The 27,624-nt window shown below is 39.2% G+C and overlaps 1 pseudogene; it reads left to right on the top strand.

Moving 5' to 3' along the window:
* The first annotated feature begins 15,672 nt into the window (after positions 1-15,672).
* LOC129077788 (probable ATP-dependent RNA helicase DDX5) lies at positions 15,673-26,733 on the top strand (annotated as a pseudogene).
* The last annotated feature ends 891 nt before the right edge of the window (positions 26,734-27,624 follow it).

The following is a 27,624-nucleotide window of genomic DNA, read 5'->3' as shown; positions in this document are numbered from 1 at the left end:
TTATCCCTTCTCCCACTTCACTGTGGCATAGAGAATGTAAGATCTGTCTTTCTTTAGTTCTTCTTTCTTTTCTTTTTTTGGTGTATTTTAAGCAATCTTAAATTTATAGGAAAACTAAATATATTACAAACAATTCTATTTGTCTAAATAATTTGAGAGTATGTTGCTGACCTGATGTCCCATTACTGCTAAACACTTTAGCAAGTATTTCCTATAAATGAAGACATTTCCCTATATAACCACAATACAACTCTTGAAATCAGGAAATTGACAGTATACATTACTGCAAATCCCATTTAAGAACGACCCCTTGCTCTAGTTATGTCCTTTGAACGAAAGGATCTGGGGCAGTGTCATCTAGTTGTCATATGTTTTCAGTGTCTTCAACTTGAATTAGTTTCTCAGTCTTTCCTTGACTTTTAAGACCTCAACATGTTTGAAGATGATTTGGCCAGTTATGTTGTAGGATGTTCTAAAGTTTCCTCATCATTTGATGAATCTTTGGTTATTATGTATCTTTAGCAGGAATACTGTACAAGTGTATGCTCTTCGTGGCACCTCATCTGTAGCACACGATTGTGATTTCTCCAATTGCAGGTGATGTTACCTTTGATCACTGTGATGGCATGGTGTTATGAACTGATGATTTGTGTCCCCTCAAATTCATAAGTTGAAACATACCCCACAATGTGATGGTTTTAGGAGGTGGGGCCTTTGGAGAAGCTAATTAGGAATAGCTGAGGTCATTAGGATGGAGATCTCATTAGCCGCCATGTAAGAGTTGCAAGTGAGTTTGCTCCCTCTCTCTCTGCTCTCTGCCATGTGAGGATGCAACCAGAAGTTGGCAGCCTGCTACAAAGAAGAGGGTTCTTACCAGAACCTGACCATGCTGGCCCCATAGTCTTAAACTTCCAGCCTCCAGAACTGTGAGAAATAAATTTCTGTTTTTGGATTCTGGTCAAGTGTAGGTAAATGTGGTACTGGCTTCCTCCCACAACCACATGAAAAATGCAACTAATTAACAGAACAACCATCATTCAGAGCTACCCGAAGTTTAGCTGAATGGAAGTTGTACAGCTGAAGATATAAAGAAGATATACCAGGACAGGTAGGAGGGGCAGAGACACAAAAGGCTGGTTCCACACTGGTGTGTGGCAGATAAAAGTCAGGAGAAATATTTCACAATGAGGGGTCCTGGGCCCCACCAGGCCCTCAATCTTCAGGTTCCACTGCCAGGAAGAGAAGTCCCATACCATACTTCTGGCTGTAAAATACACTGGGGAGTGTGGAGAGTGCGGCTGAGTGATACTGGAGTCCCAGGCAGTTCCTCTTAAAGGGCCCACCTGTGGACTTACTTGGACTCACTCACTCTGAGCTCCAGTCTGGGGCAATAGCTTGGAAAGCACCAGGAACATACGGGGAGGAACTGAGCTGTCTGGCATCAGGGATGAGAGTAGGGGTGGGCAGCTTTCTCCCAGACAGAAGTACTGGCAGGGGACATTGTTGCTCTGATGAGCCCTCCACCCACAGAGTCAGCAGGTGGTCACCACATGTAAAACTCAATCAACCTGCCTTACAACATGTGCCCCAGCCTACATTTTGTTTGTTCTTTTCCTGGAGTTTTGTTCTGTTCTTTCATGTGGGATATGTTTCTTTGTCTCCTCAGTTTGGCAGCCTCCCTGTGTTTGTCTCTATGTATTAAGTAGAACTGCTATGTCTCCCAAGCTAGGTAGATCAGCTTAATGTAGTAGGTGTCCTATAGGGTCCAGTGGCACAGCCTCCCAACTGACCCAAGCTGTGCACTCCAGGTGCACTCTCGTGTGAGCTGTATACACCCTTCTGTTATAGTTGAGCCTTGACAGCTGTTGGCACATCAATGGGAGAGCTATACCCCTAGGTCAATCAGCTACAAGCACTGACTGAGATCACCATGGAGGATCAGCTATGCAGGGGCCCACCCCACAGAGCAAGACTTACTTCAGTGGGGCTCTGGTGCCCACTGAATATGCCTTTTTTGTGTCACTTATGGATATGGTTGGGTGGTGCTTTGATGTGGTCTGAAGCTGTGTACCAGGTGCGCTGGCTTTGGGGCCTCCAGGAGATGCAGGCCAAGTTCAGCTGCCACCTGTGTTCAGTCCTGGTCCACCTGCATGAACAACAAAGTGATCTGATGGCTGCTACTTGTGCTGGGCTTGGAGGTGCCCGTGTGAGGCCAAGCTGTGATCCAAGGCTGGCTGCTTCTAGAGCTGAGACTGGGGCCACTTAGCAAGAGGTACAAGGCATGCTAAGGCCAAATTCTGCTTGTTTGAGAGAATTTAGGAAAATGTGAAGCATGAGCCAAGACCAGCAATTTGTATGGAAAAGCCACTGGAAACAGCGTGGGTGGATGTGTAAGTTGGGTGGGGCACAGTCTCAGAGAATCACCAGGATAGGACAGTGTGAGCTAGGCTGATGGAGACTCAGATATGGTGCCTGTCTGTTGGCCTTGTGGGTGGAGGTCTCATTAAAGGACCAATGGCTTCTGCCAGCACTTCTGTCTATGAGAAAGATGCCCACCCCCAGCTCTTTCCCTCATACCAGAGCTCAAGGGGAACGAGTCCAAGTAAGTCTGTGTGTGGGCCCTTTAAGAGGAACTACTTGGGACTCCAGAAGCCTTCCATTTCACTCAGCCATAATCTCTGCTGCTTTTTACAGCCAGAAGTTATGGGGACTTCTCTTCTTGGCACTGGAACCTTGCCAAGGGGTACCAGTTTGGGCTGGGGGCCTAGTATGGGGCTGTGATCTCTCACTCCTCAGTGGGGACCTCTGTAGCCAGGATATCCCTTTCAATTTTTCCCAGGCACATGTGGGTGTGGGATCAACCTGTACCACACCTCTGCCCCTCCTTTCAATCTTGAATTGGCTTCTTCTTTAGTACCCAAGTTGTGGGACTTCCATTCAGCCAGATTTCACATGGTTCTGAATGATGGATTTTGTGTATTTAGTTGTAGTTTTGACGTGGTTGCAAGAGCAAGTGTGTACCATGTTTACCTACACTGCCCTTACATTACATTGTTAAAACTAAGAAAGCAACATTAATTCATTGATATTAACTAAACTCTAGATTTATTTTATTTTTGCTGGTTTTGTTCCAGGATCTCATCCAGAATACCACAGTGCACTCTTTAGTCTTTTCAGGTCTAGAACCGTCTCTTGTTGTTTTGTTTTGTTGTTTTTTTTTTTAAAACTTTCTTTTCATGCCTTAACCATTCTAAGAAGCATTGGCCAAGTATTTTCTAGACTAGGTCTTATTTTTAAATTATTCCTTGTTCTAAGGTCAGAACAAGTCGTCTATGTTTTCTTCTAAAAGTCAACTTTTTGTTTTGTTTTGTTTTGACATTCAAGTTCTTAGTTTATTCAGGACTTATTTATGGTAGGGATCCAGATTCATTTTTCCCCACATAAATAACTAATTTTTGGTCATTGAACTGTTTCTCTGTCGTGAAAGATTTGCCATGATACCTTGGTTATGTATTAATGTTCCTCATATGCATAGTTCTGTTTCTGGGCTCCCTTTTCATTCTGTTGGTTACTTTTTCTCTATGCCAATAATATAATTGTCTTAATTGCTCTTGCTCTATCATAAGTCTTTATGTTTGGCAGAGCAGGTGTGCCTCCTTAGCTTTTTTGTTCAGAAGTGTATTGGATATTCTTTGCTCTTCCTCATACATTTGTCATATTTCACAAAAATAAACATAAACTCTGTTGTGAATTTTCACTAGAGTTGCAGTAAATTTATAGATTATTATGTGAATCATGACACTTTTAAGTTAAAGCTACCTGCCCATGTAAATATAATCTTTATCTGGGTCTTTTAAATGTTTTTTAATGCAGTTATACAGTTTTCTGTGTATAGGGCTGACGTATATTTTATCAGGTTTATGTCTAGGTTCATTAAAGTTTTTGTTGCTCTTCAGTGATGTCTTTTTAAAAATAAAATTTTCTAATTGCTTGTTGCTAGTAAATAGAGTGCAGCTGTAGTTTATATGTTTACACCTATCATCCTGACAAACTGCATCTCCTCTTTATACATACTAATTTATTTGTTAATTCTTTTCAGTTTTTTATGAAAATCATATCATCATAAAATATTATAATGTTATTTTTCTCTCTTAATTCTCATGACTTGAATTTCTTTTTTTTGGCTTGTGTTGGCTGGGACATGTTGATGAGACATGGTGAAAGTGGGCTTCTTTGTCTTTTTTTCTGGTGTTTAAGTTTGCTATTCCTATTAATTTTTAAATCAAAGTTATGCTTGCCTCCTGAAATCAGTTTGGGATAAATTTTTTCTCTGTTCTCTAGAAAAGTCTTTATAAAATTAGAATGACCTATTCCTCCATTAGGTGGACTTGCCTGTAAAACTAACAGGGCTTAGTGTGTTTTGTTTTCGTTTTGTTTTTCTGGGGAAAGAGCCTACTTCTGACATCCATTATACAGTTTAACAAGGCACTAATTTTGTTTCATTTTATATATTATTCTACTCTGGAAAACTTTTCATTTTTTATTGAGTTTATTGGAATGACATTGGTTGGTAACACCATACAGGTTTCAAGTGTGGAACTCTGTGACACATCACCTGCATATTGCATCGTGCATTCACCACCCAAAGTCAAATCTCTTTCTGCCACCATTTATTCCCTCTTTGCCCTCTTCCACCTCCCCTCACCCAAGATATGAATCTCATAAGTGAAAACCTATTAATGACACTCATTTTGCTAGTAAAAAGACTCTCCTGTTGAAGCCTTTGTAGAAGCTGACTACTGACTCTGCTGTGTGGCTTTTAGGCTAAACGTTAACTGACAGCTCTTGAAGAACAAGTTCTTGATGAAAGAAACTGACTTATGTTTAAGTGCATTTTAAAAGAACACACAGATACACACACTCACAAATACATTTACATCATATTGCCTTTGAAAAAACATTTTAAAGAAAGTTACAGAATTTTAAATAAATGAATTCTCTTTGTGTGGATTTAAAAAATGTATTTTGTGATCCCAGGCTGACTTCTTTCTGACACCAAGTTAATGTCTACCCATTTGCCACCTGACTTGCTGAAACATGAATCCCTGAAAAGGAAAGCTCTCAGTGAAGCAGAGATTAGCTCTATGAGAAAGAGGAAGAAAAACAGGAGATGATAACAAGCCTGAGCAAGTTTCTCAGGTATTCTTTAAGATTCCGTTCTGGAAAGACAGATGGAACCCTTATTCTCAAAGATAAAATCAACTTGTTGGAGGAAATGTCAAAAATTTAAGAAATTAGAATAAAGCCTTTGTTATTCATTCATTCATTCATTCATGTAGCAGTTATTGAATGCCTGTTATGTACAAGGAACCAAGATAGACACCAAGACTATGAAGAATAAATATGGAGCAGTTTTTTACCCTCAAGTAAGTCACAGTTTAAATTCAAAAGATAATTAAATATGCAATGGGTATTGTGGGGAGTGAGAACGAGTGTTCAAAGACAGCTTCCTGGCCGAAGTGATGCTCCAAAGTATGATCTAAGCCTATGAATTATCCATAGCATATAGTGAAGACTTCGTTTCCAGTAAAAAAATAAATGATGACTCCATTTCTATTATGAGGGCTAAGTTGAACTACCTAAAACTCCAATCCTCTTGCTGAAGCCAACAAAAAAAATTTGAACATATTATTTTAAAAAAGCCTGCCTGAGCATCAAAATCCTAGAAGACAGTGAAGAGTTACATGGATAAGATCTGGGATGAGATTGTCCTGACTGGTGTGGCTCAGTGGATTGAATGCCAGCCTGTGAACCAAAAGGTCATTGATATGATTCCCAGTCTGGGCACATGCCTGGGTTGTGGGCCAGTTCTCCAGTAGAGGGTGCTTGAGAGGCAACCACACATTAATGTTCTTCTCCCTCCCTTCCCCTCTCTCTAAAAATAAATAAAATCTTAAAAAAAAAAAAAAAAGACCTGGGATGAGAGAAGAATCCAGAGAATTAAGCCCAGCATTTGGGACTGCTTTTGCTAAGAGGATATTTGCTGGCCCAGAAGAGATGGCTGAATGGCTGAACAATGCTGTGATACTTTCCAGGGATATGAGGACAAACATTGGACTTGAGGGTTGGCTAACAGGGAAGATCTCATGTGCTTAGTACTAGGGTCTTCAAGTGCTGCACATTGAAAGTAAAGAGAAACCTGAAGTAACCATGAATCTGCTGCAGCTTGCTCTCAAGATCCAAATTGTCCAGAAAATTTCAACTGATGTTATATTGAAAGAATATTGGTTAGTATGCCTAAGACCCTGGCAGAAACTTGAGCAAAACATATGTGGATGTTTTTTAAAGGATACTTAAATCATGCCTGACCACAACTTATTTCTATAAATAATTGTAAAACTACTGTTAAGGATCAACATGAAATGAAATATAAGCCATGACATGAGGTGATGAGACAAATAAATGAAAATCAGCACAAAAAAGACACTAGAAATAGACTCACAGATACACAGGTGTAATTAATTAGACACAAACTATAAAATAACAATGCCTGTTGAATGGAGAGAAAACCCAAACTTGATTTTCTCAGCAGGGAATTACACTGATAAAAAATGACATTCTGTATTTGAAAAGGATTTGTATCTGTCTGGATCCAAACAAGAGAGAGAAAGCACAATATCATTTAAACAGGGGAAAGTTTAATATAAAAAATTATGTACTATAACAAAGGATTAGAATAATGAGGGATTGGCTAGTAGGAAGTAAAGAGATTTCTAAATAACATAGAAATAGCTTTGTCAAATATTAGATGCCCATAGAGACCTGGGCTTATTTCTGGGCTTTCTATTCTGTTCCACTGGTCTATGGGTCTGTTCTTGTGCCAGTACCAGATTGTTTTGAGTATAGTGGCTTTATAGTAGAGTTTGATGTCCGGTATTGTGATCCCTCCTACTTTGTGTTTCTTTCTCAAAATTGCTGCAGCTATTTGGGGTCGTTTATGGTTCCAATAAATTTTTGAAATGTCTGTTCTATTTCTGTGAAATACATCATTGGTATCTTAATAGGGATTGCGTTGAATCTATAAATCACTTTGGGTGCTATGGACATTTTGATGATATGAATTCTTCCAATCCATGAGCATGGTATATGCTTCCATTTACTTGAGTATTCCTTAATTTCTTTTTTCAATGTTGTATAGTTTTCTGCGTACAGGTCTTTTACATCTTTGGTTAAATTTAGGCCTAGGTACTTTATTTTTCTTCTTGCTATATCGAATGGTATTTTTTCTCTGATTTCTTCTTCTTCTATTGCATTGCTGGTGTACAAAAATGCCTTTGATTTCTGAATGTTGACTTTGTATCCTGCTGTTTTGCCAAATTCACTTATTAGGTTGAGGAGTTTTTTGGTAGAGTCTACAGGGTTCTCTATGTACACTATCATGTCATCTGCAAACAACGAGAGCTTTACTTCCTCCTTTCCTATTTGGATGCCTTTTATCTCTTTCTCTTGTCTGACCGCTGTGGCTAGGACTTCCAATACGATGTTGAAAAGAAGCGGTGAGAGCGGACATCCTTGTCGTGTTCCAATCTTAGTGGGAAAGCTTTCAGTTTATGCCCATTGAGTATGATATTGGCTGTAGGTTTTTCATATATGGCCTTTATTATGTTGAGGAATGCCCCATTTATTCCCATTTTGCTGAGTGTTTTGATCATAAATGGGTGCTGTACCTTATTGAATGCTTTCTCTGCATCTATCGAGATGATCATGTGGTTTTTGTCTTTTATTTATGTGATGTATCATGTTTACTGATTTGCGTATATTGAACCATCCCTGCATCCCTGGGATGAATCCCACTTGATCGTGGTGGGTAATCTTTTCAATGTATTCCTGGGTGCGGTTTGCCAATATTTTGTTGAGGATTATAGCATCTATGTTCATCAGCGAAATTGGCCTGTAGTTTTCTTTCTTTGTAGGGTCTTTATCTGGTTTTGGGATTGGGGCGATGCTGGCCTCATAGAAGGAGTCTGGGAGTCTTCCCTCCTCTTGGATTTTTTGGAATAGTCTGAGAAGGACAGGGGTTAGCTCTTCCTTAAATGTTTTGTAAAATTCTCCTGGGAAACCGTCTGGCCGTGGGCTTTTGTGTGCCGGGAGTTTCTTGATTACTGCTTCAATTTCCCCAGCTGTTATCAGTCTGTTCAAGCTTTCTGTTTCTTCCTCCTTCAGTGTTGGAAGATTATACTTTTCTAAAAATTTGTCCATTTCATCAAGGTTTTCAAATTTCTTGGCATATAATTGTTCATAGTAGTTTCTGATGATCCTTTGTATTTCTGTGGTATCAGTTGTTATTTCTCCTCTTTCATTTCTGATATTATTAATTTGGGTCCTCTCCCTTTTTTTCTTGATGAGTCTGCTTAAAGGCTTGTCAATTTTATTAATCTTTTCAAAGAACCAGCTTCTGGCTTGGTTGATCCTCTGAATTGTTCTTTTTGTCTCTACGTCATTCAGTTCTGCACTAATCTTGCCTATTTCCTTCCTTCTACTTGCTCTGGGGTTTATTTGTTGTTGTTTCTCCAGTTCTTGAAGTTGTAGTGTTAGGTCTTTTTTTGAAATGTTTCTATCTTTTTAAGGTAAGCCTGTATTGCTATGAACTTCCCTCTCAGGACTGCCTTTGCTGCGTCCCATAGGTTTTGGACTGTTGTCTGTTCATTTTCATTTGTTTCCAGAAATTTTTTGATTCCTTCTCTTATCTCATTATTGACCCATTCATTGTTTAATAGTGTACTGTTCAGTCTCCATGAGTTTGCAAGTTTTTGAAGTTTCTCTTTGAGGTTGATTTCGAGTTTCAAGGCCTTGTGGTCTGAGAAAAAGTTTGGTATTATTTCAATTTTCCTGAATTTGCTGAGGCTTGCTTTGTGTCCTATTAACTGGTCTATCTTTGAAAAACTGCCATGAACATTGGAAAAGAATGTGTATTTTTCTTCTTTGGGATGTAAGGTTCTATATAGGTCAGTTAAGAGTCTTTGATTCAATGTGTCATTCAGCGCCACAATATGTTTATTAATGTTTTGTTTGGAAGATCTGTCCATTTTTGACAGTGGGGTGTTGAAATCCCCTACTATCAGTGTGTTGCTGTCTATATCTTTTTTGAAGTCATCCAACAATTTCCTTATAAACTTGGGGGCTCCTATATTGGGAGCATATAAGTTGACAATGTTGTCTTCTTGATAGATTCTTCCTTTAAGTATTATAAAGTGCCCCTCTGGGTCTCTCTTTATGGCCTTTCTTTTGAAATCTACTTTGTCTGATACAAGTATGGCAACCCTGGCCTTTTTCTCATGCCCATTTGCTTGAAATATTTTTTTCCATCCCTTTACTTTCAATCTGTGTAGGTCTCTTGCTCTGAGGTGGGTCTCTTGTAGGCAGCATATGTGTGGGTCATGTTTTCTTATCCGTTCAGCTACCCTGTGTCTTTTGATTGGGGCATTGAGTCCATTCACATTGAGAGATATTACTGATAGAAACTTACTCATCTGTTCTCTTTGTACCTGTGATCCTCTCTTTCTCATTCTTTTCCTTCATCTGCTTAAACCAGTCCCCTTAGCATATCTTGGAGTGCTGGTTTGGTAGAGATGTATTCTTTTAGTCTTCTCTTGTCTGGGAAACTCTGTATTTCCCCTTCTATTTTAATGGAGAGCCTAGCTGGGTAGAGCAGCCTTGGCTGTAGGCCCTTGCTTTTCATGGCTTGGAATGTTTGTGGCCATTCCCTTCTGGCTTGTAGTGTTTCTGTTGAGAAGTCAGCTCCTAGGCGTATCGGGGTCCCCTTGTATGTTACTTTCTCCTTCTCCCTTGCTGCCTTGAGGATTCTCTCTTTGTCTTTGACATTTGCCCTTTTAATGATGATGTGTCTTGGAGTGGACCTCTTTGAGTCCCTCTTGAGTGGGATCCTCTGTGCCTCCTGGATCCATGAGAGCCTTTCTCTCCTCAAATTAGGGAAATTTTCCATCATTACTTTTTCGAGGAGGTTCTCTATCCCTTACTCCTCTTCTTCTCCTTCTGGTATCCCTATTATACGGATATTATTGCGTTTCAGGTTGTCCTGCATTTCCCTAAATGCCTCTTCAGTCTTTTTGAGCCATTTTTCCATTTCTTGTTCTTTCTCGGAGCTTCTTTCTACCTTATCCTCCATCTCACTGATTTGATCCTCGGCTTCATCCAGCCTGCTTTGGATTCCTTCTACTGTGTTCTTCAATTCAGAAATGGTATTCTTCATATCCTCTTGTGCCTTCTTGATAGTTTCTATGTCCTTTTCCAGGCTGATATAGTTTGCTGTAAGATCCTGATAGTTTCTCTGCAGTTTCTCATAGTTCTCTTTGAGCTGGCTGAGCTTATTGAGCTTCTTTAGAACCATTGTTTCGAAATCAGTTATCTGATAGTTCCCTTGCCTCTATTTCTTTTAGCTCTGTCTGTGGGGAGTCCCCTTTTCCACTCATTTGGGGGGAACTTCTTTTTCTTCCCATTTTTGTGAGAGTCTGTTAAGTATTTTTGTCCTTTACTTTTCTTTCTGGGCTTGCCTCTGATGATGTCAGTTGTTGACCCTATAGGGCCTTGGGTTGTTTGTTTGAGCCTTCCAGGAGTCTAATGCCTGTGTCTGACTCCTGCTTGGAGCAGCTCTGTGACCCCTTCGGTCAGGGCTGCGCTATTTTTTGGGATCTCTCTGCGCTCTCACGCGGGCTCCTTGAGCGTGCTCCCAGCGAGGCAGGATCCCCTGCCTGCCTGGGCTCGCGTGTGCTTGCCCCAGATCAGGGGGCTTATTTGCGACCTCGCTTACTCATCTGGCCCCCCTGGCTGGGAAGCTCCTCGGCACTGGTCAGTTTAAGGTCTTCTATTGTGTATTTTCCCTGCTTTTGACTCTTTGGGTGCGTTGCTTGCCCTTGCCAAATGGGGACTATGGAAATGGGAGGAAGTCAGCTTCAGGACTCTCCGGTTAATCCTGTCTCTGGTCTCTCCTCCAGGGACTCTGGGCAGCTCTACTTATTTTGTGGGCTGCTCCGCAATTGCGGGTGGGCGTTCAATTTACGCCTGCCCTTGCCGCTCTGTGCACTCCCTCGCAGGCCGTATGGGTGCCAATCTGTGGGAGGCCTTGTTGGCCAGTGTAAGCATTTGCCAGCCCGTGCGGGTCACACACACGCTCGCCAACCCTCGCCGGTCACTTGGCGCAAGTGTGCGCGCCTGCACTGGGTGTTTTGGGGGTGTCTATGTGTGCTTTTCGGCTTTTGGCTCTTTGGGGGTGTGGCCTCTTCCCGCGCAATGGAGACTACGGCAAGGAGAAGGAGTCCAGACTCCCCGGTTCCTCCTCCTGTTCTTTCCCCAACGCCTCCTTTTCCAGTCTCTCCTCATGTGTCTCTGGGCAGTTCTGTGACCCCTTCAGCCAAGGATCCACCACCTGTGCGGACTGCGTTTCAATCGCAGGCAGTCGGGTTCCTGCGCGCCCTGCTTTTGTCTCTTTGGGGGCGCGCCTTTCCAGCCCACAATGGAGACTATGGAAAGGGGAGGGAGTCGGGGCTCCCCGATTCCTCCTCCCGTTTTTTTCCCCAATGCCTCCGTCTCCAGTCTCTCCTCAAGGCTCTCCCAGCCAGTCTGCACTCAGCCCCGTAGCTCACAGGCATACAAGCTGTGTGTGGCGCGCACAAAAGGCAGGTTAATTGATTCCCTTATGCCTGAGCGAGATGGTAGCTGCAGAGTGGGAGGCGTGCCATCACCGGGGCTCCACCGGCTACCGTGTCAGATCTCTTCACAAAGTTTTCCTCACCAGTCTTTTCCCAGGCACCAGCCCACCCTGCTGCAGCCTCTACCCAGAGATCAAGGAGGGTGGCTGCCACTGCAACTTTTGCGTTTGCCCTTTAAATGTCTCTTTGCATCCCCAGTCACCTGTCTCTGGCAGAGAGCGCCCCTAAGCTTTTTGGGGTTGCGTTTTGTCTGTATTTTCTTGGCTTTAGCTGCTGTGGTTTAGGGGTTCCTGTTTATGATTCAGACCCTGTTCTTCTCGGGGGGAGCTAACTGGCCGTTTCAATGTGCCTCTGGTGCCAGTGCCCGTGGGCACCCAGCTCACCCTCTCGAGCCTCCATCGCAATTCTCACCCGTTGGGATGTGTGAGAGTAGAATCCACTGTCCGCGGCACCAAGGCTCCTCTCCCACTATCGCTCCACTGCTTTCCAGGTGATTACTCCATTATTTAGTTGCAATTCCAGTTTGGTTTTGGGAGGAGGTCAGTGTGACTCCCATTCACTCCTCTGCCATCTTCTCTCCTCAATAAGCTCCGTTTTTACAGAGCAGTCTGAAAGAGTGAATTTGAAGTTGAGAGGCAATAAATTGATAACCAGCACACAGACCAAAAAAAAAAAAAACAAGAAAAAAGTTATAATTAAAAATTAAGGCAGTGGAAAATACAAAGAAGCAGCCAAACTGGGAAGACAAAGCGTCTCCAAGTGAAAGAACAAGGGATGCTCCAGAAGAACTAGATGAAATGGAGGCAAACAATCAGAGAATTTAAATTAATGATTATAAGGATACTCAACAGCATGATAAAAAACATAGAAACCATAAAAAAGGACAAGTCAAAAATAAATAATACAGTATCTAAAAATAAATAATACACCAGAAGGAATAACAGTAGCTTAGATGAAGCAGAGGATCAAATCAGTGATCTGGAAGACAAGGTAGAAAAAAAAATACCCAAGCAGAATAGCAAAAAGAAAAAAAGAATTTTAAAAAAATTAGGAGAGCTTAAGAAACCTTTGGAATGACATGAAGCATAACAACATCCACATCATAGGAATACCAGAAGAAGAGAGCAGGTAAGGGATTGAGGACCTATTTGAAGAAATAATGACCCAAAACCTCCCTAATCTGGTAAATGAAAAAGGTACACAAGTCCAGGAAGCTCAGAGAGTCTCAAACAAGTTGGACCAAAGAGGACTTCATGGCAATACATCATAATTAAAATGACAAGGCTTGAAGGCAAGGAGAGAATCCTAAAAGCTACAAGAGAAAAGCAGGTAGTTACCTACAAAGGAGCACCAATTAGACTGGCATCCAATTACTCAGCAGAAACACTCCAAGCTAGAGAGAGTGATGTGAAATATTCAAGGTGATGAAAAGCAAGGACCTACAACCAAGGCTACTTTACCCAGCAAGGCTATCATTAAAAATTGAAAGAGAAATAAGGAGCTTTCCAGACAAGAAAAAGCTAAAGGAGTTTGTTAACACCAAAACAGTACTGAAACAAGTGTTAAAGGGTTTGCTTTAAGAAGAAGAGAAAAAAGATAAAGAAAAAAAGAAAACCAGAGGAAAATAGTCTAACAATAAAATTGCACCAAATACATGTCTATCAATAAGAACCTTAAATATGTAAATGGCTGAAATGTTCTGACCAAAAGACATAGGGAAGCTGAATGGATAAGAAAACAAGACCCATACATATGCTGCCTCCAAGAGACCCATCTCAGATCAAAACATACACATAGACTAGAAGTAAAAGGATGGAAAAAGATACGTCATGCAAATGGAAAGGAAAAAAAAAATCTGGGGTAACAGTACTTCTATCTTGCAGAATAGACTTTAAAACCAAAGCTATAGCAAGAGACAAGGGACACTACATAATGATAAAGAGAACAATCCAACAAGAGGATGTAACCCTAGTAAACATTTATGCTCCCAACATAGTAGCACCAAAATATGTGAAGTAAATCTTGATAAACATGAAAGGAGAGACTGAACATGACAGAAGTACAGTCACAGTCATGGATTTTAACTCCCCATGGACTTCAATGGATAGCTCTTTCAGGCAGAAAATCTACAAGGAGATTGCGGCTTTAAACAACACACTAGATCAGGTAGACTTAAGTGATATCTTCGGAGTATTTCACCCCACAGCACTGGAATATACACACTTTTCAAGTGCATATTGAACATTTTCTAGGATAGAACACATATTAGGACATAACAAGTCTCAATAAATTTAAGAAGATTGCAGTCATATCCAGCATCCTCTCTGACCACAATGCTATGAAACTACAAATCATTCACAGGAAGAACACTGAAAAACACACAAAGACATGGAAGCTAAATAACATTTTATTGAACAATGAATGGGTGTACAATGAGATCAAAGGAGATGTCCAAAAATATCTTGAAACAAGTGAAAATAAGGACACACAATCCAAAATCCATGGGACACTGGGAAAGCAATCCTAGGAGGGAAATCCATAGCATTACAGGCCTATCTCAAAACAAAAACAAAAACAAAACAAGAAAAAGCTCAAATAAACAATGTAACTTCACACATAAAGGGACTTGAAAAAGAACAGCAAAGGCCAAAGTGAGCAGGAGGAAGGAAATAATAAAGATCAGAGCAGAAATAAACAAAATAGACTCTAAAAAAAATGATACAAAAGATCAATGAATCCAAGAGCTGATTCTTTACAGAGATAAATAAGATTGACAAACCTTTAACCAGACTTACCACGAAAAAAAGAGAGAGGACACAAATAAATAAAATCAGAAATGAAAGATGAGATATAACATCTGACACCAAAGACACCAGTGTCTAGCCCATTTTTTTTTAAGGCATTGAGTTTTGTATTTTTAAGTGACCAAATCTATAAAATGAAAAACAGATTTACTAAAACAGGTCCAAAAGACGATACAGGAGATGCGGTATAAAACCAAAGCGTGAGGCCCCTCCTCCTCGACCCCCGAGCCCCCGGGCCAAGACAGGGGCCCGGCACCCGTGTCTGAACGCTCCAAATCGCAAAGAAACACAAAGGAATGTAAGAAAATAATAGGAACAACTACATACCATCAAACTGAAAAACCTGCATGAAATGGATTAATTCCTAGAAACATACAATATTCCAAAACTAAATCAGGAACAATCAGAGAATCTGAATAGCCAGATTACACCTAGTGAAATTGAAGTGGTAATCAAAAACCTTCCAACAAATAAAAACCCTGGACTCAATGGCTTCACAAGTGAGTTTTAACAAACATTCTGGGAACAACAATTCCTCTCTTCAAACTATTTTAAAAAATTCAAGAGGAAGGAAGTCTCTCAAGCTCATTTTAGGAGGCCAGCAATATCCTAAATCCAAAACCAGATAAAGACACTACAAAGAAAGAAAGTTACAGACAAATATCCTTAATGAACTTAGATGCTAAAATTCTCAACAAAATATGCATCAAAATGATTATACACCATGATCAAGCAAGATTTATTTGGGAATGCAAGGTTGGTACAACATTCACAAGTCAATAAATGTGGTTTACTACATAAACAAAATGAAGGATAAAAACCACATGATCATATCAATAGATGCAGAAAATGCATTTGATAAAATCCAGCTCCCATTTATGATAAAAACTCTCAGCAAAGTGGGAAGAGAGGGAGCTCCCTCATAATAAAGGCCACATATGGCACATCCACTGCCACATCATTTCAACAGACAAAACTACAAGCATTCCCTTAAGATCAGGTCCAAGACAGGATGTTTGCTTTCAGCTCTCTTATTCAACATAGCACTGGAAGTCCTAGCCACAGCAATCTGGCAAGAAGAAGAAATAAAAGACATCCAAATTCAAAAGGAAGAAGTAAAACTGTCTTTATTTGCAGGTGACATGATCCAGTACCAAGAGAACTGCAAAGATTCCACCAAGAAACTACCTGAACTAATAAATGGATTCAGCAAGGTAGCAGGATACAAAATTAATATCAGGAAATTTTTATATGCCAATAATTGATTAACAGAAAGAAAACTTAAGAAAACAATCCCATTCACAATTGCTACAAAAAGAATAAAATACCTAGGAATAAATCTAACCACATAGGTAAAAGACTTGTATTCAGAAAATTATAAGACACTGAAGGAAGAAACTGAACAAGATACAAGTAAGTGGAAGCACATATTGTGTTCATGGATTAGAAGAATTAACATCATTAAAGTGTCCATACTACCCAAAGGAATTGACAGATTCAATGTAATTCTTAGGAAGAGTTGAATGACATATTTCACAGAACTAGAAAAAATATTTCAAAAATTTATATGGAACCACAAAAGGCCCTGCATAGCAACAGTGATCCTGAGAATGAAGAACAAAGTTGGAGGAATCACACTACCTGATTTCAAACTATACTATAAGGCCATAGTAATCAAAACAGCCTGGTACTCTCATAAAAATACACACACAGATCAATGGAACAGAATAGAGAGCCCAGAAATAAACCCACACCTTTATAGTCAATATTCGACAGGGGAAGCAAGCACATACCATAGGCTAAAAACAGTTTATCCAATACACGGTGTTGGGAGAATCAGATGGACATGTGCAAAAAAAAAAAAAAAAAGAAACTGGACCACCTTCTTACACCACACACAAGAATAAATTCAAAATGGATTAGAGACTTAACTTTTAGACCCAAAACCATAAAATCATAGAAGAAAACATAGTTAGCCAAGTCTCAGTCATTGCTCAGGGCAATATTTTATTTGGATATATCTCCCCAGGCAAAGGAAATAAAAGAAAAAATAACAAATGGGGACTACATCAACCTAAGAAGTTTTTGCACAGCAAAGGAAATCATCAACAAAATAAAAATACAACCTACAAAATAGGAGAACATATTTGCCAATATATCTAATAAGGGGTTAATATCCATAAGTTATAAAGTACTTACAAAACTCAATGCCAAAAAAAAACCCCACCCCAATTAAAAAAAGGACAAAGGATCTGCATAGACACTTCTCCATAGAGGATATACAGATGGCCAGTAGACATATGAAAAGATGCTCAGCATCACTAGTCATCAGAGAAATGCAAATTAAAACCACAGTGAGGTATCATCTCACACCTTGTGATAATGGCTATCATCAGTAAATGAACAACAAGCACTGGAGAGGATGTAGAGAAATGAGATCTCTTTTGGACTATTGGTGGAAATGCAGGCTTGTGCAGCCACTGTAGAAAGTAGTGTGGAGATACCTCAAAAAATTAAAAATGATCTGTCTTTCAACCCAGCTATCTCACATCTTAAAATATATCCAAAGGAACACAAAACACTAATTTGAAAGAACATGAGCACCCCAATGTTCATTACAGCATTATTTACAATTGCCAAGATATGAAAGCAACCCATGTGTCCATCGATAGGTGAGTGGATAAAACAAATATAGGACATATACACATGGAATATTACATGGCCATAAAAAAGAATATAATTTTACACTTTGCAACAGTGTGGATGGACCTGGGAAACATCATGCTAAGTGACACAAGCCAGTCAGAGAAAGAAAAATACCACATGATTTCACTCATTTGTGGAATCTAAAGGACAAACTGAACTAACAAACAAAATAGAGACAGACTCATAGACAGAGAGCAGGCTGACAGCTCTGGGGTGGGGTGAGTTTAGGGGGTAGAGGGATGAAGCAAAAACATAAAAAGATTCATGGATATGGAGAACAGTGTGGTGATTTCTGGGGAGATGGCATAATAAGGGGACTTAATGGTAATGGAAAAATACAGTAAAGATTAAATTTTTAAAAATCTATGAGACAAACACTTTCAGAACAGTTTACTTAGTGGCTTCAATCTGCTTTTCATCATGTGAATTGTATAGGTCAGTGTTTGAACACACTTAAATGTAATTAGTACCAAGCAAGATTTTTGCATTCCCTTTTTAGCAGAGGATATAATTTCTAAATACAAACTTCGTATTTAATGATGAATACATGTGACTTCTGAGATAATGAAATCAGTTATTTTAAATGATATTTGCTAAAATTTTCTTAAAACATGATAAATTACTGTAACTGGTACATTTCAGTTTAAGTCTTATATTTTGGTTTATGGTGAGGGTTACAGAATTAAGATAAAGTTAAAATTCACGTTAGTTCTAGACCTGAGACACTTAATAGACAAAAGTAAACACAGTGTTTCATGTTTTAAAAAATAAAATAAAATAAAGTAATCAAAATTAAGAGGATAGATGAATTTAATAGTAGATTTCAAACAACTGAAGAGAGAATTAGGAAACTGGAAGAGAGATCAGAAGAATAGAATATAGAGAGAGTAAGAAAGGATGATAAAGTGGGTACATTCTAAATCTATACTGTCTGATAATGGTGTGCCGATTTATACTTAAATTTAAATGAATTACAAGTAAATGAAATTTAAATATTTAGTTCCTGTATCACACTAGCCACATTTCAAATACGCAACATCCACAATATCAATATTCAACACAAAGGCTCAATGGTGCCAGCAGAAATGTAAAACATTTCAATGGCAGCAGATTCCATTAACTATAGACTAAATAAATACTTGTTTGATTGGAGTCTCATAAATAAAGAAGAAAATGGGACAGAAGCAAAATTTGAGGGGCGTGTGGCTGAAATATATACAAAATTATCAAAAGACATGAAGCCACAGTTTTCAGAAGACCATCAAATTTTAAACAGGGCAACTGAAAAAGAAAGCTATATCCTGACATAGAAAATCTTCAGGAAAACCAGAGACTTAATGGTAAAGCTTTCCCTTTGATGTCAGAAACAAGACAAGAATGCCTGTTCTTACCACTTCTGTGTGACATTTCTTGGCCAGTGGGCAAATTAAAAAAAAAACAAAACAAAACAGAAACATAAGAATTGGAAAGAAAGGGCAAAATGTCATTATTTGAAGACAATATTATGTACCTAGAAAATCTAAAAGAAATTGCACATAAATTATTAAAATTAATAAGTTGCTGAAAACAAAGTCAATATACAAAACTTTAGCCACATATGGTTGAAAAGTGAATTTTAAAAGGATACCACTTATGACCACATTCATTTCCACTGGTCTCTTGGAGAGCAGCTCTGGCTCCTGTCATCACTGTCTCTACGCTGCTGCCATTCCCACAAGACTTCTCTGTCACTGAAACCACCTCCAGTGATTTGTTGCATCAATTCTCTCCACTTTGTTTCCTGCCAACTGCGAGCATTGATGCTGTGTGAGGTTATTCAAGTGACCCAGATCACAGCTGGAGTAGAAGGTCTGGGGCATCTCGACTTGGAGTAAGTAGGTCAGGGCCCCTGTCATGAAGGAAGTTTGGAAACCCTGAGGAGAAGCTAATTTAAAAGAAGTGGAATCTGGATGAGCTGCCCAAATTTGAGAAGAATTTTTATCAAGAACACCCTGATTTGACTAGGTGCACAGCACAAAAGATGGAGACATACAGAAGAAGCAAGGAAATTACAGTTAGAAGTCACAGTTTCCCAAAGTCAGTTCTAAATTTTTATGAATCAGGCTTCCCTGCAAACATCATGAATGTGATCGCAAAACAGAGCTTTAATGAACCCACTGGTATTCCAGTTCAGAGATGGCTAGTTGCTCTAATTAGATTGGATATGTTTGGAGTAGCAAAAACCAGATCAGGGAAAACATTGTCTCCTTTGCTATCTGCCATTGTCCACGTGAATCATTGTTCATTATTACTGAGAGATGATGGGCCTATTTGCATAGTGCTGGCACCAACTCCACACCAAGGTGCACCCACAGGTGCACCAAGTAGCTGCTGAATACTGTAGAGTATGTTGATTGAAATCAACTTGCATTTATGATTGTCCTCCCAAGGGACCATAAGTACATGATTTGGAGAGAGGTATGGAAATCTGTTATGCAACACCTGGAAGTTAATTTGATAAGACCTATAGGCAAACCATACAGTGGAGTGTGATTTGGCCAAAAGAAGTAAGACAACTTGCAAAAGATATCCTGAAAGACTATATTTACATAAACAGTGATACTCTGGAACTGAGTGCAAACAAACTGCAACATTCTTCAGATTGTGGATGTGTGTCATGCTGTAGAAAAAGATGAAGAACTTATTTGTCTGATCAAAGAGCTCATGAGTGAGAATGGGAATAAAACCATTGTTTTTGTGGAAAACAAAAGAGCATGTGATGAACCTACTAGAAAAATGAGGAAAAGGTACAAGATGGCAGAGGACTGAATGAAGTCACACTGACCTCCCCCCAGGACCAATCTGGAATTATTCTAAATTGAGGAGAAATTACCCAAAACAAACAACTGAACAATGGCAAGAGAGAAGTCTTATAACCTTGGACAGACAGAAGAATCAGCTTCAGCACAACCTGACTGGTAAGGAGTGTGGTAGAGACTTGAGAAGGCTGGCTGGGCACATACAGGCAGCAGCACCAGAGGGACATTTAAATAGCCAGTGGGATCCCCCTGAGAAGAGTTGGGTCTGAACCATGAGTGGGGATCCCCAGCCTACAGCACCAGAGCCCAAAAAGTACACAGATAACAGACAGCTGTGAAAAGCAGCAGGATTGCTCTCTGCCAGAGAAGACTGGCTGGAGACACAAGAGCCATTTAAAGGGTCAAAGCATAAATTGTCATTTGAAGCCACCTACCATGCTCTCTGGAAAAGGCAGGGGCAGTGTGGGCTAGAGACGACTGAGGGGAGACTGGGGAAGGGGTCTTTGGGGAGAGAACAGAAGAAGTGCATGGCGGGACCCGGGTGCTGAATAATCCCCAATGCGGCAGCAGGCATCTTGCTCAGGCAGACCGCTTCCCTGAGCAGCAGCAGTGTGAGAGGAAACAATAGTGCCACCCCCATGAGTGACTGTGCCCTGGCCGTGTGGTACCTAAGACTGACTGCTGAGTGCAGAGTGACTAGATGAACAACTGAAGGAGACTGCCACAGACAGTAGATTCTTGGAAGTCTTGAACAAACTGCATAAGGTCAGATGGAGTCAACAGCTGACATCAGAGGCTGATACAGAAAGGAAAAACAGCAGTCTCCTACCATAGAAATTCACAACACAAAGTCAGGAAATCAAGACAGATCAATTTAAGAAGCAGAAGCAAAAAAGAAGAGTCTCACAAATAATAGGAAGACAAAGAAACACCTCCTAGTCAAAGGGAAAAGAGGAATCCCCATAACAGAACTAAATGAAATAGAGGCGAGTAAACTATCAGATATTGAGTTCCAAACAATAGTTCTAAGGAAGCTCAATGAGCTAAGAGAGCTCAGAGAGAATTACCAAAAACTACAGGGAAACTATGAGGAACTTACTGCAAACTATATCAGCATGAAAAAGGACATAGAAACTATCAGAGACAAGAGGAAGTGAAGAATACCATTTATGAATTGAAGAAGGAATCAAAAGAAGGCTCGATGAAGCAGAGGATTGAATGAGCAAGCTGGAAGGTAAGGTAGGAAAAAGTTCCCAGAAAGAGCAAGAAATGAAAAAAGACTCAAAAAGAATGAAGAGGCCTTGAGGAAAATTCAGGACAACCTGAAACATAATACTATCTGTAAATAAGGATACTAGAAGGAAAAGAAGAGAAGCAAGGGATAGAGAACCTGTTTGAAAAAGCCATGATGGATAACTTCCCTAATTTGAGGAGAGAAAAATTCACACAAGTCCAGGAAGCACAGAGGGTCCCATTCAAGTGGAACCCAATAAGGCCCACTCCAAGAGACATCATCATTACAATGGCAAATATCAAAGACAAAGAGAGATTCTTAAAGGCAGCAGGGGAGAAACAAGTAGTAACATACAAGGGAGCCCCAATACAGCTAGCAGCTGACTTCTAAACAGAAACACTACAAGCCAGAAGGGAATGGCAAGAAATAGTCCAAGTCATGAAAACCAAAGGCCTGCAACCAAGACTACTCTACCCAGCAAACCTCCCAATTAAAATGGAAGGCGAAATAAGGGGTTTCCCAGACAAAAGAAACCTAAAAGAATACACCTCCACCAAATCAGCAATGCAAGATATGCTAAAGGGACTGCTTTAAGAAGATGAAGAAAAAGAGTGAGAAAGAGAGAAACACAGGTACAAAGGGAAAAAATGAATAAGTACCAGCAATAACAACTTCCAATGTAAATGGATTAAATGCCCCAATCAAAAGACACAGGAGATCTGAATGGACAAGAAAACATGACTCACATATATGCTGCCTATAAGAGACCCACCTCAGAACAAAGGACCTACACAGAAGGAAAGTAAAGGGATGGGAAAAAGTATTCCAAGCAAATGGACAGGAAAAAAAAAGTGGGGCAGCAATACTTATATCAGACAAAAAAGATTTCAAAGCAAAAGTCATAAAAAGAGAACCAGAAGAATACTTCATAATACTCAAAGGAAGAATCCATTGAGAAGAAATAAACTTTGTAAACATATATGCACCCAACATAGGTGCACCCAAATATATAAGAAGAATCTTGGTGGACTTCAAGAAAGATAGAGACACCAACACACTGATTGTAGGGGATTTTAATGCCCCTCTGTCAACAATAGATATTCCAAACAACACATCAACAAGGATATTGTGGAACTGAATGACTCATTAGATCAAATGGACTGAACTGACGTATATAGAACCTTTCATCCTAAAGAAGCAAATACACGTTCTTTTCAAATTCACATGGAGCATTTTCAAAGATAGACCACAGGACACAAAACAAGCCTCAACCGACTCAAGAACATTGAAATCATAACAAGCATTTTCTTGGACCACAAGGGCTTGAAACTAGAAATAAACCTCAAGGAAAAAACTCAAAAACATTCAAACTCATGGAGACTGAATAACATGTTATTAAACAATGAATGGGTCAATAATGAGATGAAGGAAGAAATCAAAAAGTTTCTGGAAAGAAATAAAAATGAACACACAACACTCCAAAACCTATGGGACACAGCAAAGGCAGTCGTGAGAGGGAACTTCATAGCAATGAAGGCCTGCCTAAAAAAGATAGAAACATTTCAAATAAATGACCTAACCTTACATCTTTAAGAATTGTGGAAGCAACAATAAATAAATCCCAGAGCAAGTAGAAGGAACAGAATAATCAAGATCAGAGCAGAACTGAATGACAAAGAGACTAAAAGGACAATTCAAAAGATCAACAAGTCCAGGAGCTGGTTCTTTGAAAAGATAAACCAAATTGACCAGCCTTTAAGCAGATTCATCAAGAAAAAAAGGCAGAGAACACAAATAAATAATATTAGAAATGAAAGAGGAGGAATTACAACTTATACCACTTAAATACAAAGGATTGTAAGAAAATACTACGAAAAATTATATGCCAAGAAATTTGAAAACCTGGGTGAAATGGACAAATTTCTAGAAAAATATAACCTTCCAACACTGAATGAAGAAGAAGCAGAAAGTCTGGACAGGCTGATAACAGCTAGTGAAATTGAAGCAGTAATCAAAAAACTCCCAGCACACAAAAGCCCTGGACTGGATGGTTTCACAGGACAATTTTACAAAACATTTAAGGAAGAGCTAACCCCTGTTCTTCTCAGACTATTCCAAAAAATCCAAGAAGAGGGAAGAGTCCTAAACACTTTTTATAATGCTGGCATCATCCTAATCCCAAAACCAGATAAAGACACAACAAAGGAAAACAACTACAGGCCAATATCACTGATGAACATAGATGCTAAAATCCTTAACAAAATATTGGCAATCCACATCCAGCTATACATTAAAAAGATCACCCACCATGATCAAGTGGGATTCATCCCAGGGATGCAATGATAGGTCATATTCACAAATCAGTAATGTAATACATCACATAAACAAAAGGAAAGACAAAAATCACATGAGCCCATCAATAGACATGGAAGGCACAGCATCCATTTATGATAAAAACACTCAGCAAAGTTGGAATAAAGAAGCATACCTCAACATAATAAAGGCCATATATGAAAAACCTACAGCCAACATCATACTCAACGGGCAAAAACTAAAAGCTTTCCCACTAAGGCTGGGAACACGACAAGGATGTCTGCTTTCACCACTTCTACTCAACATAGTATTGGAAGTCCTAGCCATAGTGATCTGACAAGAAAAAGAAATAAAAGACATTCAAACTGGAGAGAAGGAAATAAAACTGTCATTGTTTGCAGATGACATGACAGTGTACAGAGAAAACCCCATAGACTCCACCAAAAAGCTGCTCAACCAAATAAGTGAATTTGGCAAAGCAGCTGGATACAAAGTAATATTCAGTAATTGAAGGTATTTTTGTACACCAACAAAGAAATAACAGAATCAGAAATCAGGAAAAAAAATCACATTTGCTATAGCAACAATAAAAATAAATTAGCTAGGATTAAACTTAGCCAGGGAGGTAAAAGACCTGTATGCAGAAAACTGCACAACACTGAGGAAAGAAATTAAGGAAGACACAAATAAATGGGAGCATATACTGTGTTTTTGAATTGGAAGAATTAACATTAAAATGTTCATACTTCCCAAAGCAATTTATAGATTGAATGCAATCCCTATTAAAATACCAGTGATGTATTTCACAGATACAGAACAAACATTTCAAAAATATATATGGAAACATAAATGATCCCAAATAGCCACAGCAATTTTGAGAAAGAAGAACAAAGTAGGATGGATCACAACACCTGACATCTAACTATATTATAAGGACACTGTAATCACAATAGTCTTGTTATGGCATAATAACACACACACATAGATCAATGGAACAGAATAGAGAGCCCAGAAATAAATCCACGTCTATGGTCAATTAATATTTGACAAAGAGGCAGAAGCATTAAATGGAGTAAAAATAGCCTCTTCAATAAAGGGTGTTGGGAGGGCTGGACAGCTACATGAAATAAAATGAAATTTGACCACCAACGTACACCATACACAAAAATAAACTCACAATGGATAAAAGACTTAAATATAAGTCGTGACACCATAAAAGTACTAAAGGAGAACATAGGCAGGAAACTCTCCCATATTTCACACAGCAATATTTTCACCAAGATGTCTCCTAGAGCAAAGGACATAAAGGAAAGAATAAACAAATGGGACTTCATCCAAATAAGACACTTATGCACAGCTAAAGAAAACATCAGCAAAATGAAAAGGGAACCTCACAAAATATATTTACCAATGATACCTTGGACAAGGGTTTGATCCTCAAAATATATAAAGAACTCACATGACTCCATTCCAGGAAGACAAACAATCCAATTATAAAATGGGCAAAGGACCTGAACAGACACTTCTCCAAGGAGGACATACACAGGGCCCAGAGACATGTGAAAGGATCACTAGCTATCAGAGAAATGCAAATTAAAACCACAATGAGATACCACATCACACCAGTCAGAATGGCCATCATAAACACATCAACAAACAACAGGTGCTGGCGAGGCTGTGGAGAAAAGGGAACACTAGTGCACTCTTGGTGGGAATGCAGACTGGTGCAGCCACTGTGGAAAACAGTGTGTAATTTTCCTCAAAAAGCTAAAAATGGAACTGCCTTTTGATCCAGCAATTCCACTGCTGGGATTATACCCTAAGAATCCCAAAACACCAATTCAAAAGAACCTATGCACCCCAATGTTCATAGCAGCACAGTTTACAATAGCCAAGTGCTGGAAGCAACCTAAGTGCCCATCAAGAAATGAGCAGATCAAAAAAACATGGTACATTTACACAATGGTAGTATTTACACAATACTACACAGCAGAAAGAAAGAAAGAGCCACTGCCCTTCACGACAGCATGGATGGAACTAGAGAGCATTATGCTAAATGAAATAAGCCAGGGGGCAAAAGACAAATACCATAGGATCTCACCTATAAGTGGAGCCTAATCAATAAAACAAACAAGCAAGAAATACATAACTTAGCAACATTGAAAGAAATAATAGACTGACAGTAACAAGAGGGGAGGAGGGAAATGGGTAATAGGGAAATGAAGGGGAAGGGTCAAGTCAAGAAATGTGTATAAAGGACCCATGGACAAAGCCAAAGTGGGGAAGGACTGAGGGTTGAGGGATGGGGGTGGGTGGGGCAGGGGGAAGCAATGGCAGGAAAATGGAGACAAATGTATTTTAACAATAAAAAGATAAAAAAATTTTAAAAATAATGTTAAAAAAAGAAAAATGAGGAAAGATACCTAGGTGGTCTTTCATGGCCATCCATGGTGACAAAAGTCAACAATAATGTGACTGGGTTCTAAATATATTCAAGTATGGAAAAGTTCCTGTTCTGATTGCTACACATGTGGCCTCCAGAGGGGTAAATGTGGAAGATGTGACATTTGTCATTGATTATGACTGCCGTAACTCCTCAAAGGATGATAGTCATTGAATTGGAAGACCTACTTGTAGTACCAAAACAAAGAGAGCATGCACTTTCCTTACTCCTAACAATATAAAACAAGAGCATGACGTTATCTCTGTGCTTCATGAAGCTCATCAAGCAATTAATCCCAAATTGCTTCAGCTGGTCCAAGACAGAGGTTCGGGTTGTTCTAGGGGTTGAGGACGCATGAAGGATGACCATATGGACAGATACTCTGTGGGCAAAGCAGCTTGATTTAATACCTTTAGAGGCAGGCAAAATTATGACAGAGGTTACTCTGGTGTGGTTAAGAGATTTGGGGTCAAAAACCCAGAATGGTGTTTATAGTGTTGCAAATTACCCCAACGGGAGCTTTGGAAGTAAATGTGTGTCTGCTGGTATACAAACCAGTTTTCTGCCTGGTAATCCAACAGCAACCTCCAGCAATATGGAATTAATGTTCCAAAAATACAGTGGTATGAACCAACAGGCATATGTATATCCTGCTAGTGCAGCTGTGCCTATGATTGGTTATCCAATGCCAACAAGATATTCTCAGTAAGACTTTACAAGTATATGTAAATTTCTGTTTTCCATAATTTCTCTTTATATTGTTTGTTATCAGACAAGACTGTTATATAAGAAGCCTGGGAAATGCAGACATGACTGCAGTACAGAGGTGATTATAGTACATTTTTTTGCTATTTAAGTTGGATATTTCTCTTACATTCCTGAAACAACTTTTGGGGTTTGTTTTTTGTACTAGAAAATGCAGGCAATATTTCCACAATAGTAAATGTACAGTGACTTACAATACAATGCATAACCTTCCAATAAAAAAATACTTAAAGACTGGAAAAAAAGATACCACTTACAATGCCATAAAAATGATAAACTACCTAAAAACAAATCTTATAAAAGATATGTAAGCTATGTAGAAAACTATAATATATTCTGAGAAACCAAAAAGAACTGAATAAAGCCAGAGTTATACCATGTTTATGATTTGGAAGACTTAGTATTCTAAAGGTATTGGGTCTCTCTAAACTGAGATGTAGATTCAATGTGATTCCATCTTAACAGATTTTTTTTTGACAATATGATTTAAAATTTATATGGAAATGTAAAGTAAAGGACCAATATTAATCAAGTCTCTCCCTTGAAGAAAAGTAAGGTAGAAAGTTTTGCTCTTCCCAGTACCAAGACTTATTTTCATACAACATTAAGTCAACACTTATTCATATAACAGTCAGCAATAGAATAGAACAGAGAGCCCAGAAACAGACACTTGAATGTATGGACATTGATGTTGACAAAAGTGTCACTGCAGATTAGTGGGAAAAGGATGCAATTTTAAATAAATGATCTTAGAACAACTGGTCATTCACAAGAAAAAATAAAACTTGACTCTTACCTCATACTGTGTAAAAAAGGCAGCCCCAGATATGTTGTG

The sequence above is a fragment of the Pteronotus mesoamericanus genome, unplaced genomic scaffold (genome assembly GCF_021234165.1).
Source record: "Pteronotus mesoamericanus isolate MK-2021 breed Mesoamerican mustached bat unplaced genomic scaffold, CSHL_Meso_final contig_69, whole genome shotgun sequence".
In the NCBI taxonomy this organism is placed as follows: domain Eukaryota; kingdom Metazoa; phylum Chordata; class Mammalia; order Chiroptera; family Mormoopidae; genus Pteronotus; species Pteronotus mesoamericanus.
This window is presented reverse-complemented; position numbering and strand designations above follow the sequence as displayed.